General features: G+C 46.5%; 1 long non-coding RNA gene across 1 annotated transcript in view; it reads left to right on the forward strand.

Moving 5' to 3' along the window:
- Positions 1-17,983, forward strand: part of LOC114640562 — a 99,801-nt gene that overhangs the window by 2,781 nt on the left and 79,037 nt on the right. The window contains exon 2 of the long non-coding RNA XR_003714163.1: positions 1,585-1,694. This is a non-coding gene — a long non-coding RNA (uncharacterized LOC114640562). The remainder of the gene's footprint in view (positions 1-1,584; positions 1,695-17,983) is intronic.

Genomic DNA, 17,983 nt, shown 5'->3' on the forward strand with positions numbered 1-17,983 from the left:
AGAGAGAGAGAGAGAGAGAGAGAGAGAGAGAGAGAGAGAGAGAGAGAGAGAGGGAGACAGACAGACAGACAGACAGGGACATCCACATCCCCTTTAAGGGCACAACTCAGTGACCTAACTCCCTTCCACCATACCCTCCTAAGCTTTGACCGCCTTCAGACAGTGCTACAGGCTGGAGACAAAGCCTTTAACACACAGGCTTTTAGGAACATTCAGGATCCGAACTAAAGGCCACCTGGACAACCAGACTGACGGTATTTCCAGATCTTTCATTTAACAGTATCTGCAAATACTCCTTCCTCAGGTAAAGGTCATAGTCACAGTTCCAAGGTCTGGACAGGAGCTGTTGGTAAAGCTATCTAGCTTACACGGTGCTGTCTCCTGCTCCCTTCCTCAGCAGCTCCAGCCTCGTGCCATCATAGACCCTGTCATAATCATCATCCCCCCATCTCAAGCATCCATCCCCACATTGACAGCCCCTCCCTCCCAGCTCTCTTGAACTCTATGGTCCAATCCCAAGAGCTCTGTTGGGCTGATGTCACTGCCTCTGGTGAATCCCTCTCACTCTCTTGTCAGTGCATTCTTCACCCACTCTGACTACCAGACCCACCTCTGTGGCTACTTCCTGGTAGACTCCCTCACTCCCTTGCCTCTCACTTCCTGAAGTCATAAGCACTGAAGGTCAGCCAATTTCACATAATTAGTGAGAGCCTGTCAAAAAACCAAAACAACAAACCACTGTGCTGGGGACCAGGGAAAAGGCTCTGTTGGTAAACTGCTTTGCAAGCCTGAAGACCAGTGTTCGGCCTCCACAACATATGGTTTTGTTTGTTTGTTGTTCTTAAAGGGACTAGGACAGGTAGAATCCTGTAACTTGCTGGAGCCAGACAAACCTAGTCAGTGGGTCCCAGGCTAGAGAGAAACCCTGTCTCAGGAAACAAGGTGGGTAGAGCCAGAAGAGAGACACCCAACACTGACATCTGGTCTATACATGTATGGGTACACATGTGTACCTCATATGAACAAAGACACTCACAGCCACTCACACTTAAGAGTCCATTCTTTAAAGTAAAAGGCACACTTCTAATTTTATCGTAACTTAAGACTCTCACTCAAAAGTGTTTTAACAGTGTCTGCTCGCTGACAAAATGCCTGAGGTAAGGAACTTCAAGAGGTGCAGAGATTCACTTTGACTTATAGCCTCAGCATGTTCAGCCCCTGGTCTCTCAGCCCATTGCTTAATGGGCCTTTGGTGGAGCAGCTATCGGAGAGCATGCCCCCAGCTGCTCTGGAGCTAATTGACCACGACAGGGAGAAGGCACATGGTTGGGTGAATGACTTGTCTTCCAGCTCATGACCACAAATCTCCAATGGACATGACCTAGTTACTCAGGCATTTCCATTAGGAGTCTCTTTTCCAGTTAGAGCTTTCAGGCTTTTCCTTCCCATCCCCCACAAAGATGACTGGTGTTCTGCTTTACACACAATTGAGTAAATAGATGCCATCAAGGGCCAGTTCGATTCTCTTTCTGTCCACACACCCACAGAGACACTCACATCTCTACCTGTCTTGTCACATTACAGGCACTCTGCTCCCTGAAAACCCATCCCTCAGAATGACAGCCTGAATGAGTGGCAGCTACACCAGGCCATTGATGCACTGGGTGTGTGCCCATGAGGATGCCTGCTGAAGGGTAAGCATGAAGTGTTTGCCACCCTGGGTGTGTGTGTGTGTGTGTGTGTGTGTGTGTGTGTGTGTCTGTCTGTCTGTCTGTCTGTCTATCTGTCTGTCTGTGTCTCTCTCTCTCTCTCTCACCCTGCTAGCACCTACCTCTTCCGTGAAGAATTTCCTTCTTCATTTATGTCTCTTTCTATTCTGCCATCAATATCTTCTCTACAGGGTGACTGTTAGCTACATATCAATGTGTGGAGTCTTCTGTTTAAAAGACAGTCTGTCTACGTGTGTCCCAGCCCTGCAATCCTCCTCAGAGTGTTGACTAGCCGGGAGCATGCTGCCATTGATCTCCTGCACACGCTCCCCAGTCTCTTTGTCTGCTCTCTGGTTCCAAGTCTGGTCAATGGCTTCTCCATTTCTCTGAAGTTCCTTTGTCAAGGTTATCCCTGACCTCCATGCTCTCAAACCTGATTTTATTCAAGGTAGTGAAAGGCCCCTGGGGAGGGGAGACCCCCACTAAAGCCATGAGAACTCACAGCCACCCAAAAGACTCAGAGACACCGATCTTGATGTAACCAGTAAGAGGTCTATTTTAATCAGTGCGCTGAAGCCAAGACCCTGTAACCCACGTAACCCACCCACGCAGAGGCAGAGGAGCTCGACCCCTAGAGAGGGGAGTGTGGGATATTTAAAGGAGAAAACCACAAATCAGGGGAGTGGGGAGGGGTAGCTATGGAAAGTGTCAGGGTTCAGGGAACAATCATGGAGAAAGTGTCAGCCCATTACTCAGCATATGACAGTGTTCGAGGAACAATCATGGAGAAGTATAGGTTTTTTTTTTTTTTTCTCAAGGCTCAATCTTATTCAGCCATATCATTTACATCATCTACTCTGTGGTTAGCCAAGTTCTTGTTCTTGGGGCACAAAGCCCAGAACTAGCCGAGCTGCTCCCCTGACTCTTTTTACTGTTAGTCTGCTAGAAGTGAAAATTCTATTAACCCTTCAGAAGCCACCTACAAGACAAAACAAAGCTGCCCACTCCCTTTCCTCCAGTGTGCTTTCTTGCTGGTCCACAGTTTAATAAATGTCATGATTTTTCTCCTATCCCAGCAAATACTTGTAAGCAGGCTTTGTCACTGGGTCACCTCTCCTTATCCCCACACTAACTCACATTCTTCACTAGTCATTTTATTTTTCCTGGAGTTTTTATCCCTGGATTTAAATGCCATGCCCTTGCTGAAGACTTTCTGATTCACTTCTTCAGCTGGATATCTCTGCCCTCCCAATTTTCAAACCATCCAAATATGGGTTTGGGACCCTCACTGAGTGTTTCAGAAGTATCTCAAACTTAACATTTCCTTAATGTTAGCCTTGATCCCTACCCCTCAACCCCAAAACTCCCTTTCTCAGGCTTCAGAATGGTTTGCCTATCACCAGTTCTATATGTTGCAGGCCACCACATAGCGTTATCCTAGGGAGTGTTTCCGGAAATGAACTCCTAGAACAGGAAGTGCTGAGTCAGAGGCTTATGTTCCTTCTAAGGAACGCAGGTGACCTTCAGTCTTTATGGAGCCTGAATTCCTGAAACCACTCTGACACCCAAACCCACAGGTGTTCGGTCCTGTATATAACTGTATATACTTGCATAAAACCTATGCAATACTCTCATGAACTTTCTAAGCTCTGAGTCACTTACAATGCTTAACAATGATAAGCAAATACTGGCTGTGTTGTGCTGTTTAGGGGCTGATAGGGAGTGTGTGTACATGTCTAAGACAGGTGGGATTTTGTGCTTTAAATACCTTTAACCCACAGTTGTTTGGACCTAGAGATGCTGATGCTGGGGTAAGAAGGGCCACCACCTATCAGTGTCTCCAGACCACTCCAAAGGTCTTTGAAGTTCCCGATTTTATCAGTTCCAAAGTTACGTCAACTTTCTTCTAAGAATGGAGTTTGCCTTTTCATGAATCTTTTCCTAGTCTGAGGCAGCGGGAGTCACCTGGGGTTCTCACCTGGGTGATTCATGTACAGACACTGAATGCAATAGTTACCAGGAAGTTCAGGGGGCTTGCTGAGGCAAGAACTCAACCCAAACCCCTGTCCAGCACCCACTTCGGAGGATTCCATCCAAGCCAGACTCTTAACAGGGCCACTGCCTGCTCTGTTGCTGGCTCTGTACCCACTAAGTCAGGTTTAAAACTTTGTCTTCTTTCTGCTACCATAACAAAGTATCCTAGGTAGTCAGCTTAAGAGGAAGAAAGATTGGAGTTTATTTTCAAATAAAAACATTTCTTTAAAGTTACACAAAGTGATAGGTTCATCATGGTATCCTCACATGGCTGTCCTTGGTCTGCATTGACCCTCCTCTTCCCCTCTCTCCTCCAGAAAGACCTGTTTCCTCCCTCAGGTCAGCTTCTCTTTGCTCTCATGCCACATATATGGCAGCATGCTTTCCTTTTATTAACATTTATTTATTTATTTATTTATTTATTTATTTTTGTTATGTATATATGTATGTACGTGCATGTGCATGCGTGTATGTGTGTGTACACATGAGAGCAGTGCATCAGAGTCCAGCAGAGGGTGGGGTCATCCCCCTCCCCCACCCCAAGCCACTCACATGGCTGCAAGAGCAATATTCCCTTGTCATCTCCAAGCCTGTCTCAGTCCCCACCATCCCTTCTTATCCCTACATGCCTCAGACTCCTCGCCTCTCACTGTCTCCACCCTGTTTTCATGTTCTATACATACATATGCACATGTATGTGTATATACATATAGCCATTCACATATATAAAATTGAATCACGATTCTGTATAGAAGAGATCATGTGATATTTTTCTTTGACTACGGCTTATTTCACTTAACCTAGTGTAACTGTTACACTATGGCAGGAGAGAGGATATTTTAGATTTTTCCTTTATCTATAGTTTATACGTGCTCTGGGTAGTTTTATGTCAACTAAGGGAGGGAACCTTAAATTGCCTCCGTAAGAGCAGGCTATAGGCAAGTCTATAGCCAATTTCTTAATTAGTGATGTAGTAAGGCCCAGCCCACTGTGAGTGGTGCCAACCCCGGGCTGGTGGTCTTGGGTGTCATAAGAAAGCAAGATGGCCAAGCCATGAGGAGCGAGTCAGTAAACAGCACCCCTCAAGGCCTCTGCATCAGCTCCTCCCTCCAGGTTCCTGCCCTGCTTGAGTCCCTGCCCTGACTTCTCTAAATGATGGACTATTACCTGGAAATTTTAGCCAAATAAACTATTTCCTCCCCACATTGCTTTTGGTTATGCCATTTCATCTCAGGGATGGATAGTTGTAATAGCCTGTTCTGCCCCACGTTTGGGGGCCACCACTTTGCCCCGGCCTGAGCTGCTGCTCTGGTCTGTGGATCAGGGTCTAGCAAGAGAGAGAGAGTGGGGATGGAGGGGGAAGAGATGCAAAGAATGGAGACAAGACAGAGAGTCTGATCAAGTCTCGTTTATTGAAAGGAAATCATGGGTACATATAAGCACAAGCAGGGGAACACAGCTGAAGACACTTTACCACATGCGCCTTGCCGCTGGGGGCACTAAACAGCAAAACAAGATATATGAGAAAAACAAGATGTTTATCAGAGTGTGCTCAGCTGTTGTGGGCTATTGAAAAATTGAAAAAAAGCCTCTTGTCAGGGTTTACGGCTTGAGATGGCTGCAAAGATGATAGCCACTTTCTGCTAGGAGTCGGCTCCCAATAGATAGTGGCAGAACTAAGAGAACACGTGTATTTTGCCTGTACATATGTCTGTGTACCACATGCATGCAGTGTCCACAGAAGCCAGAAGAGGGCATCAGATTTCCTGGAACTGGAATTAGAGAATTTTGTGAACCACATGTGGATTCTGAGAGTTGAACCCAGGCCCTCTGGAAGAGCAGCCAGTGTTCTTAACCACTGAGCCATCTCTCTAACTCCTGCAGAATAAACCAGCACCATGTATATTCCTGATGTCTTCATTACCCTTTCATCTGCGAATGGATGGCAGCATGGCTAAGGTGAATAGATCCACAATAAGCATGGATGTTCAACTATCTCTGTGGTATGTTGAGTTAGAATCATTTGGGTATATAGTTAGAGCCTATGGCTGTTGTGTGGAACCTCAGTACTGATTTCCAAAATGATTGCACTAGTTCACCACCATGTATGAAGTCCAGGGTAAAAAAAAAAGTCTCTTTCTTTACATCATGGCCAGAATTTATCATTTCTTTTCTTGCTGATTGCCATTCTGACCAGGGTGAGGTGGAATTTCAAATCAGTTGTATTCCCCTGATGACTGAGGAAGCTAAACAATTTCCACATATTTATTGGTCATTTGTAAATGACCCTTTAAAATGTATTTGTCTGCACGTGCATGTGTGGATGTGCGGTATACATGCATAAAACACATATGTGTGCAGCTGAGTATACACGTGCATATATGCATGGGTGGAGGCCGTCTTTTATTATCAGTCACTTTCTTCCCTTGAGACAATCTCTCGCCGACTGGATAGCTTTCTGGGACCAGCAAGGCCCAGGAATTCTCCTGTCTCTGCCTCATTCCCCCTGCTCTGAGCTAAGGCTCCAGGTTTATAAGCAGACACATAGAGCATTCCACATGGGCTCTAGGGATCCAAACTTAGGCCCTCATGCTAGAGCAGTGAGCACTCTCAGTCACTGACCTGTCCCTCAGCCCATCATCTGTATTTCTCCATTTGAGGACTGTCTATTCCAGTCATTGGTCCATTTAGTGAATTAATGATTTTGGGTTGTTGGGGCTTCTTATAGAATCCAGGTGGTAGCTCCTTTCTGATATATAATTGGCAAAGACTTTCTCCATTGTATAGATGGTCTCTTTGCCTGCTGACGGTTTCCTTTGCCATCTATCCCTTTAATGTAATTTTTTGCTAATTACTTCCTGTGCCGTTAGGAGGACTTTTCAGAAAGTCTTTGCCTATAGTTGCAGGTAAAAGTATTTTCCTCATTTTCTATAGCAGGTCAGAGTTCAAGTCTTACATCCCAATCTTTGGTTCATTTTGAATTGACTCGCATGCAAGTATGGAGAGGTGCATCTCCTTTCGTTCTGCGCATGTGTAAGCCAGTGTGGCTGTGCACTGTGCTAGCTCCGGAAGTTTCGGTCTGTCTTCACTCAGCTAGCTCTGTTACCTCTGGTCCTGTGTTGAAGCAGTGTGTGGCAGGCAGGGTTAGCCCCCTAGCCCATAGCTCAGTGACAAAACTTCCAGTAGGCTCTACCTTCTAAAAGTTCTACATCCTTTCAATTGCTAGAGGCCGGGGACCAAACTATCAATCAGCACATGGATTTGGGGAACATTCGGGATCCAAATAAGCAAATTCTGGAATGGTTCCTGTCCTCTGGCTTCCCAGGAAATAGAAAAAGGGTACATGAGCCACCTCAGTTTCCTCCCCTAAGACTCTGGGAGCCTCAAAGGTAACAGACATTCCCCATGATCAAACCGAAAGGGTTCCTAGGTTACATGCCTTTTAACAGAGAGAAATGGACGTGCAGACCATATTATGGATTCTCTTCCTACAGCTGTGCACAGTGTCTTATCACTTTGCTCACTGAGGGGACAAAGTGCCTGAGAAGCAACAATTTACGGCACGATATAGTGCAGCATGACAGAGAAGGCACGTCTGCAAAAACAAGAAGCCAGAGAGTCACAGAAGGCATCCACGTTCAGGAATCTAGAGCTAATAGGAAGTGAGGCGGGATTATAACGGTAAGGCCACGCCCACAGAGACCCACTTCCTCCAGCAAGGCCCCACCCTCCTGAAGGCCTCACAACCTTCCTAAACAGGGCTACCAGCCAGGAACAAAGTGTTCAAATACTCGAGCCAATGGAGGACGTTTCATAATCAAGTCACCACCGATATGGCACGTGAACAGACGTGGAACATGGTTTGTACATGGAGAAACAACATGTAGACTAAGGTTTAATTATGTTGCGTCAGAGCCTGGTTGTGAGTCTGTCTTGCCAGTTTTTTGTCTGTTCTGCTAGCAAGCTCTGCGTTCTGTGTGTCAATGACATATTAACATTTGTGCTGGGTTTTGTTTGTTTGTTTGGTTGGTTTTTCAATATTCTGATAATGAATGTTAGGTCAGTATTTTGTCCCTTTTTAAACAGGCTGAGAGAACACAGCAAACATTAGTAAGTGATATGTAAGTAAGTCTCTATGCCATTGTGGAAAACTAGGAAGTTTCTCCGCTGGATTCTGCCCCTTTTTCTCCCTCTGTTCACCGTGGGTGGGGGAAGGGCACTGGCTTCTTTTTTTGCCCAGCATGGCATTACCATGGCTATCCTTGTCCCTGAGAGTGGAAACTGCTGCTGCCATCTCTGCCTGCATACGTAGTCTGCTTTCAATTTGGCAATTAGTCCAGTATTGCTTTTCATGGGCAGGTTGTGAGCCTTGCCCTGGTTTCTGCAGGCTCATGTTCACCGGCTGTAAGCTGGAACCTCCTTTTCTCTGCTTTTCAGAGCAGTGGAAACCAAGCCGGGGTTTTAGCAAAGGTGGCGAGACAATGAACCTGTGTTCTGGATGTCCTCTGCAGTCACTTGCATGGGCAGCCTCACACGGGCATGTTAAAACAACCCAGCCACCAGCTCCCGTTCCTCTCTCCACCCCCACCCACTGAATCAGCACTGCTGGCCTCAGAGGCAAGGAACATTTCCATGAAGTTCCCGGATGACACAGCCGAAGAGCCAGGCCCATGGTAGCCAGGGAGGAAGGGCAGGAATGAGTCTCCAGGATACAGGTCTAGAAAGCTGCAGGGCACGGGGCATGGAGGAAGGAGCATGCACTGAGATGGGTGCAGTTCCTGTCTGTTCCACGAGTGGTTAATGGCTGTTATGTACAGAATCCATGTCAGAAAAGTTATGATATTCCCAGCCCAAACTGTTAGCTAAATAAATGGTAAACAGATGGAAAGACCGATGGGGGGGGTTAAGGGAGAGAGGGAGGGAGAAAGGGAGGAAAAGGTAAGAAAGGAGAGGGAGGAAGAGGGAGGGAGGGAGGAAAAGGGGAGGAAGGGAAGGGAGGAGAGAGGGAGAGAAAAGAGGGATAAGAGAGGGAAGGAAGGAGGGAGGAAGGGAAAGGTAAGGAAGGGGACAGAGAGAGGAGGGAGTTAGCATTAACATTTTTCTGTCTTCAAAAAGAAGGGAGCTAAAGAGATGAAAAGTTAAAGTATTTTTTTCAGTTCCAATTTTCTGTGATTATGGGATGGTTTGATTCCTCCATTACTACTTTGTAGACATACTTCTGAGCCCCCTCCCCCCACACACATACTCCATGCCTTTTGGGATCTTTTTCATAGTATTTCCAAATATATCTATGTGAATACACGTATACCTGCAGTTCATTTTATCTGCTGTATAACATTCCAATTAATATAGAAAACATTACTACAGCTACCTCAGATACTTACCAAATGATTGACCCTTTCCGTTTCAGCTGATGTTATTTAGATAATAGTTGTTGCGGTGAGTTTTTGGATGTACTACTGTGTGTTCCAGCTGGGCTGGTCGAATGTGCACGCCACTCAGAAGCTGTCTCGCATCTGCAAATGGAAAACAAACACACACTCTCTCTCTCTCTTACACACACACACACACACACACACACACACACACACCCCAGTTAATTTTAAGATGCCTTTACTACCTCAAAGGCTGGGCACTCCTAATCCCATCCCCCACACCCCCACCCCTGCCATCCCAGGTCCAATTGGGGAAGTAGCCAGTGGTCACTTACCTGAAAACTCACATGGCTGCCTGGCTTTATCTCCTGACACTACTGTGTCCTCTTCTCCTCCAGTCCCTGAGATTCTCCTTGGGTCTTGCGAGCAACATTAAGTGTTCTGCCACGATACCCAACCATTGGCCGCTGGCATCTTTATTGATAGATCAAAACCCAATTGGGGACAAGGACCTTCAGCACCTGGACACGCGGATTCAAAGTATTAGCACCAACCTCCAACAAATAATGAAAAGACTTTTATTTGTATTTACATTTTTAAAAGTTATGTGCATGTCACTGTGTGTGGGTGTGTGTATGTGAGCACAGAACCCACAATGGCCAGAAGAGAGCCTCAGATCCCCCGGAGCTGGGGTTGTCAATGGCTGTGAGCCACTTGGTGTGGATGCTGGGAGATGAACCCAGGCCCTCTGCAAGAACTGCATTTGTAATGATTTTAATTCATCAGTTACCAATGCACTAGAACATACTTTCATCAAAAACATATGCGTGCTTCCGTGTATAGATAATTTCATTTATTTTTGTGTATGTAAGAGAAAGCGGTCTTATTATGTAGCCTAAGTTGGTGAGCACATGTATGTATCACCGTACCTGGTTCATGTTTTCATTCTTAAAAGTCCATACATCTTCCCATTACTGGCAACTGTTAATTCCATTTTCTTTGCTTTCAATGAGAATTCATTTCTGCTACAGATTTTCTTGTGTCATAGGCTTTTCTCAAAACTCTTGGTGCAGGCTTCATAATCCCATAACTCTGTATGCCTGACAGAACAGTACCAAGAACTTGGACGATGCTATGTTCTGCTACCATCTCAAGCATTAGTCGGGGCCCCTTGGAACATGGCTGCAGCATCCTCTGAATGCCTGGGGAAAGCAAAGCAAACCAAGCAACCAACTAAACAAACAACACATTGTCTGTGAAGCCTGTTTCCAGCAGGACACCTCACCAGCTCTCTTTTCCAGTGTTGTGTCCTGGAGCTTTGGATGGGTGAGATCTCGCCACTTCCTGAATGCCCTGAGGGCCCTTTGCTACTGTCCTAGTGCAAACTTCGCTGTGTCTGTTTCGGTCACTGATCTTCAACACCTCCTGTCACTTCGTCTGCATCTGCTCAGTGAATGCCCTGCTCCCATTGCTCACTTCCAGTTCTCAGTGTAACCCTGGCTACAGTAGCTGATGCTCACCATGCTACAACCTGAAGTCGAAGCTGCTCTCCAAGTTCCTCCACCAACTTCATTGCTTTTGAGCTGTAAACCTCCACCAAAGTTTCAGGACACGTGCATAATATACACAGGCCCGTTGCCATATGCAGCATGGCTTCTAGTCCCAGTTTTAATAGTCTCTTTTCCCATCTGAAGTCTCATTAGCCCATTAGCCCAGTCCTTACTGTCTACGTATCTACTGGAAGCATGGTATTCTGAACTCCCACCAGAATGTCCCATTAAGACATTAATGATAGGGTCGGTAGAGATAGCTCAGTGGTTAAGAGAACTGACTGCTCTTCCAAAGGACCAGGGTTCAATTCCCAGCACCCACATGGTGGTTCACAACTGTCTGTAACTCCAGCTCCAGGGGACCTGACTCAACCCTTACACAGATATACACACAGGCAAAACACCAATGTACATAAAAAGGAATAATAAATGATATATAAAGAAAGACATTAATGATATTTTCAGGCTTCTCTAACATGCATCTGCAAGCTCTTCCACATTCCTCCCACAAACCAGCTCCAAACCCTTAGAACCAGATAGGTTTCAGCAAACTCACCAGTTCTGTGTGCTAGTTACCTTATTGTGGTGGTGAGTACTGTGGCTCCGGCCACAGTAGTGGGAGTGTGTGGAAGAACATCTTCACATCATAGCAGAGAAGAAGCACAGGGCGTGGGCCTGTGTCCATAGTTTTATGTCAACTAACACAAAACTGAAGGATTTTGGAAGCAAGAACCTCGACTGGGAAAATACCCCTACCAGACTGGCCTGTGGACAATCCTATAGTACATTTTCTTGGTTATTGATACATGAGGGTGAGCCCAGCTCACACCAGGCAGCGCCACCCCTGGGCTGCTGGTCCTGGGGGCTATAAGAAAGCAGTCTGAGCAAGTCAGGCAGAACAAGCCAGTAAGCAGCACTCCTCCACGGTCTGTGCTTCAGCTCCTGCCTCCAGACTCCTGTCCTGAGTTCCTGCCCTGACTTCTGTGGATAAGAGACCACAGGCTGTAAGATGAAATAAGCCATTTCCTCCCCAAGGAAAGGTCATGGTCATGGTGTTTCATGACAGCAACAGAAACCTAAGACAGGGCAGAACTAGGAACAGTTCTAATCCTAAAAGTCCTGCCCTTAGTGAGTACTTATGTGAGGAAGGCCCAGTTCCACAGCCTCCTTACGCAGCACTGGCAGTCGGGGAGCAAGCATTCAAGCGTTGAGTGCCGAGTGTCGGGAGATGCTTCAGATCGGAGCATAACTTAGGTTGTTCAAGCAACCTGTTTGCTGTTTCTCCCTTTTACCATGCTTGCTGAGCTTGCCTCTTGTGTTCTCCAGAGCCCCACATAGGAGTGAACACAGCTGCCTGGAGACAGGGATTTCTTTCTCTTTTTTAATATTTATTTATTTATCTTCTTATTTGTTCATTTGTTTATTATTTAATGTACGAATGCTCTGCTTCATGTACATTGCATGCCAGAAGAGGGCATCGGATCCCATCACAGATGGTTGTGAAGCACCACGTAGTTCCTGGGAATTGAACTCAGGACCTCTGGAAGAGCAGCCAGTGCTCTTAACTGCTGAGCTGTCTCTCCAGCCCCAAGACAAGAATTTCTTAAACAGCTCCTTCTGGTGTGTGTCCTCACACCACTATACGGATCACATCTAGCAGCCAGAACACTGAATTCCTGTACCCTTTGGCAACATCGGAAAGCGGAGCACTCACAAATGTCTTGATAGATTATAGACGTAGAAAACATTGATTAGTTTTACATTGGCAATCTACTGTATTTTTTTCGATCATTCTGGAGATATTTTAGTTTATAGTCTAAATTTTTACATGAGGGTAGTTTTATGATACTTACAGAAGACCCCTCCATTTTCCATTTCCCTTGACTTTCTGAGTTTACCCAGGGGTTCTTAACCAGAGAAAGCGGGGAGGGTCTTTCATTGCCTTTAGTTTTCTAATTTGTTGCTTCATATGGGCCACTCTGACACATCACATTCTCCTAGAAAAGGAATAGTCCCAACTTTGAAGTAGCCTAGGGCTTCACAACACTAAAAGCTTTAACCCTGAAGATTTAAAGGCCAGGTTGTGGAGAGGCATGGTGGTTTTGACCCAAGAGTCTCCTTTATAGCAAAATATGAAGTGGAAGTTGGTATCTCTCCAGAAGATACCAGTGAAACTTGGAGCCCGTAGGCTGTACATTCCTTGAGTGCTTGGAACACACCCAGCACAGAGTCAGCACCCAATAAATGCTTCTAGAATGAAGGAATGGGGATCGGCAGGCCCAGGGCGTCTGCTAGGAGCCTTCCACCCAAATCCTTCCTGTGAACTCCCGTTCTTCAGGAAGTGACTCAGGGTTGCTATCTGGTAGTGGGTGAGAAAACATGTGTGTTCTATCAGCAGGATCCCCAGTCAAGTGGAACTCATCGCTGGGAAACGATGTGTGTTTTAATGAGGACACAGGTGACTACAGACAAGCCAGTCATCTGCCATCTTGGATGCCGGGCTGTCTTGGCATTTTGGCCCCAAGGCCTTCTGAGCAGTTTGAATTTCTCTGTTCAATGGTGGGGAGGCTCAGGGAAAATTCCAAACTATGAACTTCATCACTGAAGGAAGTAGTGTTCGAGTACCTACTGTGTGCAATAGGTGCAATGAAGGTGAGGTTCTGGTTGCAAGGATGGAAGATAGATGAAGAGCTATGGGTTCTGGACAGGCAGTGTATGCTGAGTCCATAAAGCAGCTACGTATAACTCAAAGCAGGGGGTCGGGGAGAACCTTCTAGAAGAGATAAAGAGTCAATCAGAAATCAGGAGGTTCAGTTTTGCTAAGTTTTAAAATCACCCCCCCACACATGGCCTCACAGTTTTTGATGGGTGTTCGAGTCACAGGGTGTGGCAGTTAGTTTTATGTGTCACCTTGGCTAAGCTGTGTACACATGGTGCTCAGTTGCTTGGTCAAATGCCAGACTAGCTATTGCCCTGAAGGGAATTTTTAGCTATGATTCACTTGTCTTTCCTTCTCTTTTCTCTCGGTGCTGGGGACTGAATCCTGGATCCCATTCATGCTAAGTATGTGCTCTGTCACCAAGCTTCGGTCCTATCCCCTAAATAACATGAAGCCAGGAGACCGTGAGTAACCAGATTACTCCATGAAGTGGTGGCCTCGTCCAGCGTGATGAAGGCCTTAGTAGAAGAGACTTATGTATAGCCAAGGTTGAGGGTGGGGATCCCCTCTGGGTGATGGTGAGGAACCTTGTCAGAGTATCTAGCCCTGCACATTTCAGGCTTGCTGGCTCTACCCCACAGTGCAGTTCTCCAGCTCACACATGCTCCATGCACCCTGTTGGCTATTGCTCTGTAGGGTCCCAGTGAAAAGGCTTTTTGTTTAACCAGTAGGGCTAGTGCACCCGAGTCCTAGTGTGCCTTCACAAAGGACATGGACCTGAGCGGGGTGGCACAGGCCTTTAATTTCAGTACTCTGGAGGCAGAAGCAGACCAATCTCGGTGAGGCCAGTCTGATTTACATAGCAAGATCCAGCCAGAGCTCTGTCTCCAAATACAATAAAAATTCTAAAAGCTAAGGAGCATAACAACCACTATGTAGAAAATTAACTCTTTTTTCCTCTTCTTATTTGCTATGCTGGAGCCCAGTACTTGAGAGCTTGCTAGAGAAACCTGGGTCCATGGTCTCTGGGGCATCACCAAGGCCTAGGCTGTCCTGGCAAGTTTTGGAATAATTATTCTTCAGCTAGTTTCCCCTGACCCCAGTGCCCACCCTGATGCCCCTGAGTCTCCAATCCAAGCAATCACATGGTAACCCTTGTCAGAGTCACCTCTTATATTGCCATAGTCAGTAGCATAAGCTTGAACATAATGAATACCCTTGGAGGGGCTCCATGGTCACTAGCTAGCCATGCCCAGAGCACATGCAGAAATTTAATGGAATGGATTTATATTTTTAGACTCCAAAAATTTGGGACTAATTGTTAGCACCCCTCTAAATTTGGGGGGTGTTTTGTTTTTTTCCCTGATCTTATGCAAGTGCTAGAGGAAACTGGAAGAGGGCATCAGATCCCCTGCAACTAGAGCTACCGGTGGTTTTGAATCATCATGTGAGTGCAGGAAACTGAACCCAGCTCCTCTGTGAGAGCAGCAAGCACTCTTAAGTGCCGAGCCATCTCTCCAGGCTTCAGCAAGCTTCTTGACACAATATGTCTGATTTCACCCAGGTTTCCTTCTCTCTGTTCCTGGCTGGAGGCTTTTCATCTTTGTTTTCTTGGGTCTGGTGTGAGGCTCTGACTACAGTAGAGGCTTAATAAGTGTGTGCTAGGCTGCCAGCAGTAGATCAGGGTAGGGACATCAAGGATGAGTGCTTGATGTGTCCTGGGCCGCGCTCTAGACTGCGTGTGCCTTATATACATGCTTCTGTACTCGTCACAGTCCTCAGTGGCTTGCCCATGGTTGCTCCCACATTTCAATAAGGGTAGCATAGTGATAACGAAGCAACTTCAAATGTGTCTTCTGAGAGCTAAGCGGAGCCTGGCCAATAGGTTCCATGGGGCTCTGGTCTGTTTAGAAATGCTGGGAGTGTTCTAGCTCTCAGAAGAGAAGCTGGGAGGTTTCCGCAGCCTGTGCAGGGAAGGCAGGACAGGGCCTGGGTCTCTCCTCAGCTACTGTGGCAGCAGGTGAGAGGCAGAGGCTGAGGTGGTGGTAGCCACATGGGTCCAAGATCCAGTGATAAGTGCTTTGGGGAAAACTCTTCCCCAAGTGATACAGCTCAGTAAAACAAGCCTTTCTCTGTTGTAGAAATTATATAAACTTGACCTGGGGTTTCTACCCTGCCTTTGACAATTTAGATCCTGGATAAAAGACACACACAACCTTTATATTTATAATAAGCCTTACACAGGAGCTGGGCAGATACCTACCCTCTATGCCATTAGGATCTACTTCCTGTATATTACTTACTATGTTTCATCTGGGCTGCTCTGAACTCCAGTTGGCCAGCCCTGAGGGCCACGTTGTTATAGCCCATCTAACCCATGGGGGCTTCTCTTCCTCCTCAACCTTCTTCTTCCTCGTGGTTCTCCTCCAACTCCCGAGCCTACGAATCCTAAACCCTACCTCTCTCTCTTCTGACTTTTGGCATCTTTATCTACCATAAATAACTAAGTAACTTGGGGACAGGGTCATAGGTCTATGTGTGGACTCCATGTCATGGGAGGCTGCACTTAGCAGTACAATAGACAGCAAGACCAAATCTCAACAGCTCTCAGATGATCCTTGGTGAAATAAGGGTACTTGGTGTGTTTTATCCTATGTGGATAGAGACTGTATAAACATTGAGGAGTGGGGGTGTGATTTAGGGGCAGATGTTTCCTATTGGCTCAGTCTGAGGTGATAGTAATGTTCTATTTGCATGGGGGAAGGACTCCAGGTAATTTCTTATGTGACTGACTGCTATGATCCTCTCACTGAGGTGTTGTGGTTGTTCCAGAGCAGGTACAGAAATGTATAGGGAGCGGTTCAACTCCTGCCTATCTCAAGTCTCCGAGTTTCCTGGGGTCTGAGCTCACTCACCCTTACCGGTTCTTCTATCTGGAGGCGAGGCCCACTTGCCCTACACAAACCCATGCTCCAGGGCTTCTCTGTGCCACAGGAGCTGCTCAACAAGTCCCTGGAGAGTGAGAGGACTCAGCTGGAGGGAGAGGTCACATGGATTCTTCTCCATTTCTGCAGTGCTTCCAAGGAAGGAACAGGAAGGGAGTGATGCCCCCCCCCATCCTCCTTATTTTGGAAAGGGCTCCAACCGAGTCTGAAGTCTTGGGATTGGGCCTGAGACTTGCCACAGGTGACTCTGAGACTCACTCTTCTTATTTACAAAATAAAAAGTTTAAGTTATGTGATCAGTGGCATCCCTCTGTCTGTAACATAAATATCATTGAAGGTTCTGGGTGGTTCTTTTCGACTCTTCCATTTGAGATGTTGAGTATATTTTAGTTGCAAATTCTCTGCCATGGTCCCCATAACCCACTGAGTGCTTCTGATTCCTCTGAGATGCCGAGGGAAGTTAAAGATCTCAGGAAGCAAAATGGGCAGTTTCTTACATGACCTCAGCACCTCAGATCCCACAGCCTGCCCATCAATAAGAGCCCAGGATGAAAACGCATGAGCTACACTGAGACAAGAAGTAACTGAAGTGCTAGCTGTGCTCGGGAACAGCGTGACTCTGCCGTGTAGGGGATGTATTAGGGTCTGTGTGTCTCAGCCTAGACTCATAGTCTAAAAGACAGGAAACCTAGACAGCCCTGCTCGGCCAGGTAGCCAGTGTGAGAAGCGATATACAGGCACCCATTGATGTATCTCCCTCCTAATCCTGGGGGTGAAGGGGAGCGGAAGTCTCCTGGGAGAGGGGAAGTAGGAACACCCTTTCTTGATATACCTCTCCATCAGGAAAGATGCCCCAAGCAGGTACCCATATGCAGGTAGATTTTTCCCAGTGCCCTGGTATCTTTAAAAGAGACTCACTTCATTCAATACTTTAGGTTCCTTAGGCCAAGAGATACCCATGCAGATAAAACTCCAGGAACTCGAAAGCTCTTTAGGTAATTGCTTCTAAAAATATCCTCTGGACAGGCATGCTGAATTAAATGTAACACAGTGAAAACAGCCCTATGAAAACCCTGCAGCAAGGCTTTGGCAAATGAGGTGACCTGGTTATTTGCCTCTGGTTCTGGGTCTTTATCATGTACTGTAATGCATCATCGCTGCTGACCAAAGCTGCTGTCTTCTGCTTTGGTACAAGGAGTGTGTGTGGAGGTGTGGGGGGCACTTAGCCCCACCTCAGCTGCCTCTGGGGACACTGGAGTACTACCGCTTGCTGCAAGAAAGAAACACAGAACTAAGACAGTGTTGATAGCAGAATCTTCAAAGCCAGTGAGTAAATAAGAGGCTTGAGTTTCCTGGCATGAGAGGGCTCCTGTTGGGAGATCTTGCTGTCTTTACATAACTGGGTGTTTGCTGTTTCTTAAAAGATGGAGCGTGAAAGCCATCTGATTAAGCTCAGGTAGGGCTACTTGAGCGGATGAGGTGTATCTTCATTGGTAAACAAGAATAAACTAAAAAAGAGGAAGCTGGGCACTGTGCTGGGGGAAGCTAGGGTGTTATTTCCACCAAACAGGATTTGGGTCAGGCTCTAGCTGGCTCTCTGCCTGTCACTCTGGGAAGAAAATCGTGCAGATTGGAATACTGAGTCTTCAGACGACATCAGGGTGGAATCACCACACCAGGCAAACAGTATCTTTGAAACAGACAACCATAT

The sequence above is a fragment of the Grammomys surdaster genome, unplaced genomic scaffold (assembly GCF_004785775.1).
Source record: "Grammomys surdaster isolate TR1022 unplaced genomic scaffold, NIH_TR_1.0 125834, whole genome shotgun sequence".
In the NCBI taxonomy this organism is placed as follows: Eukaryota; Metazoa; Chordata; class Mammalia; order Rodentia; family Muridae; genus Grammomys; species Grammomys surdaster.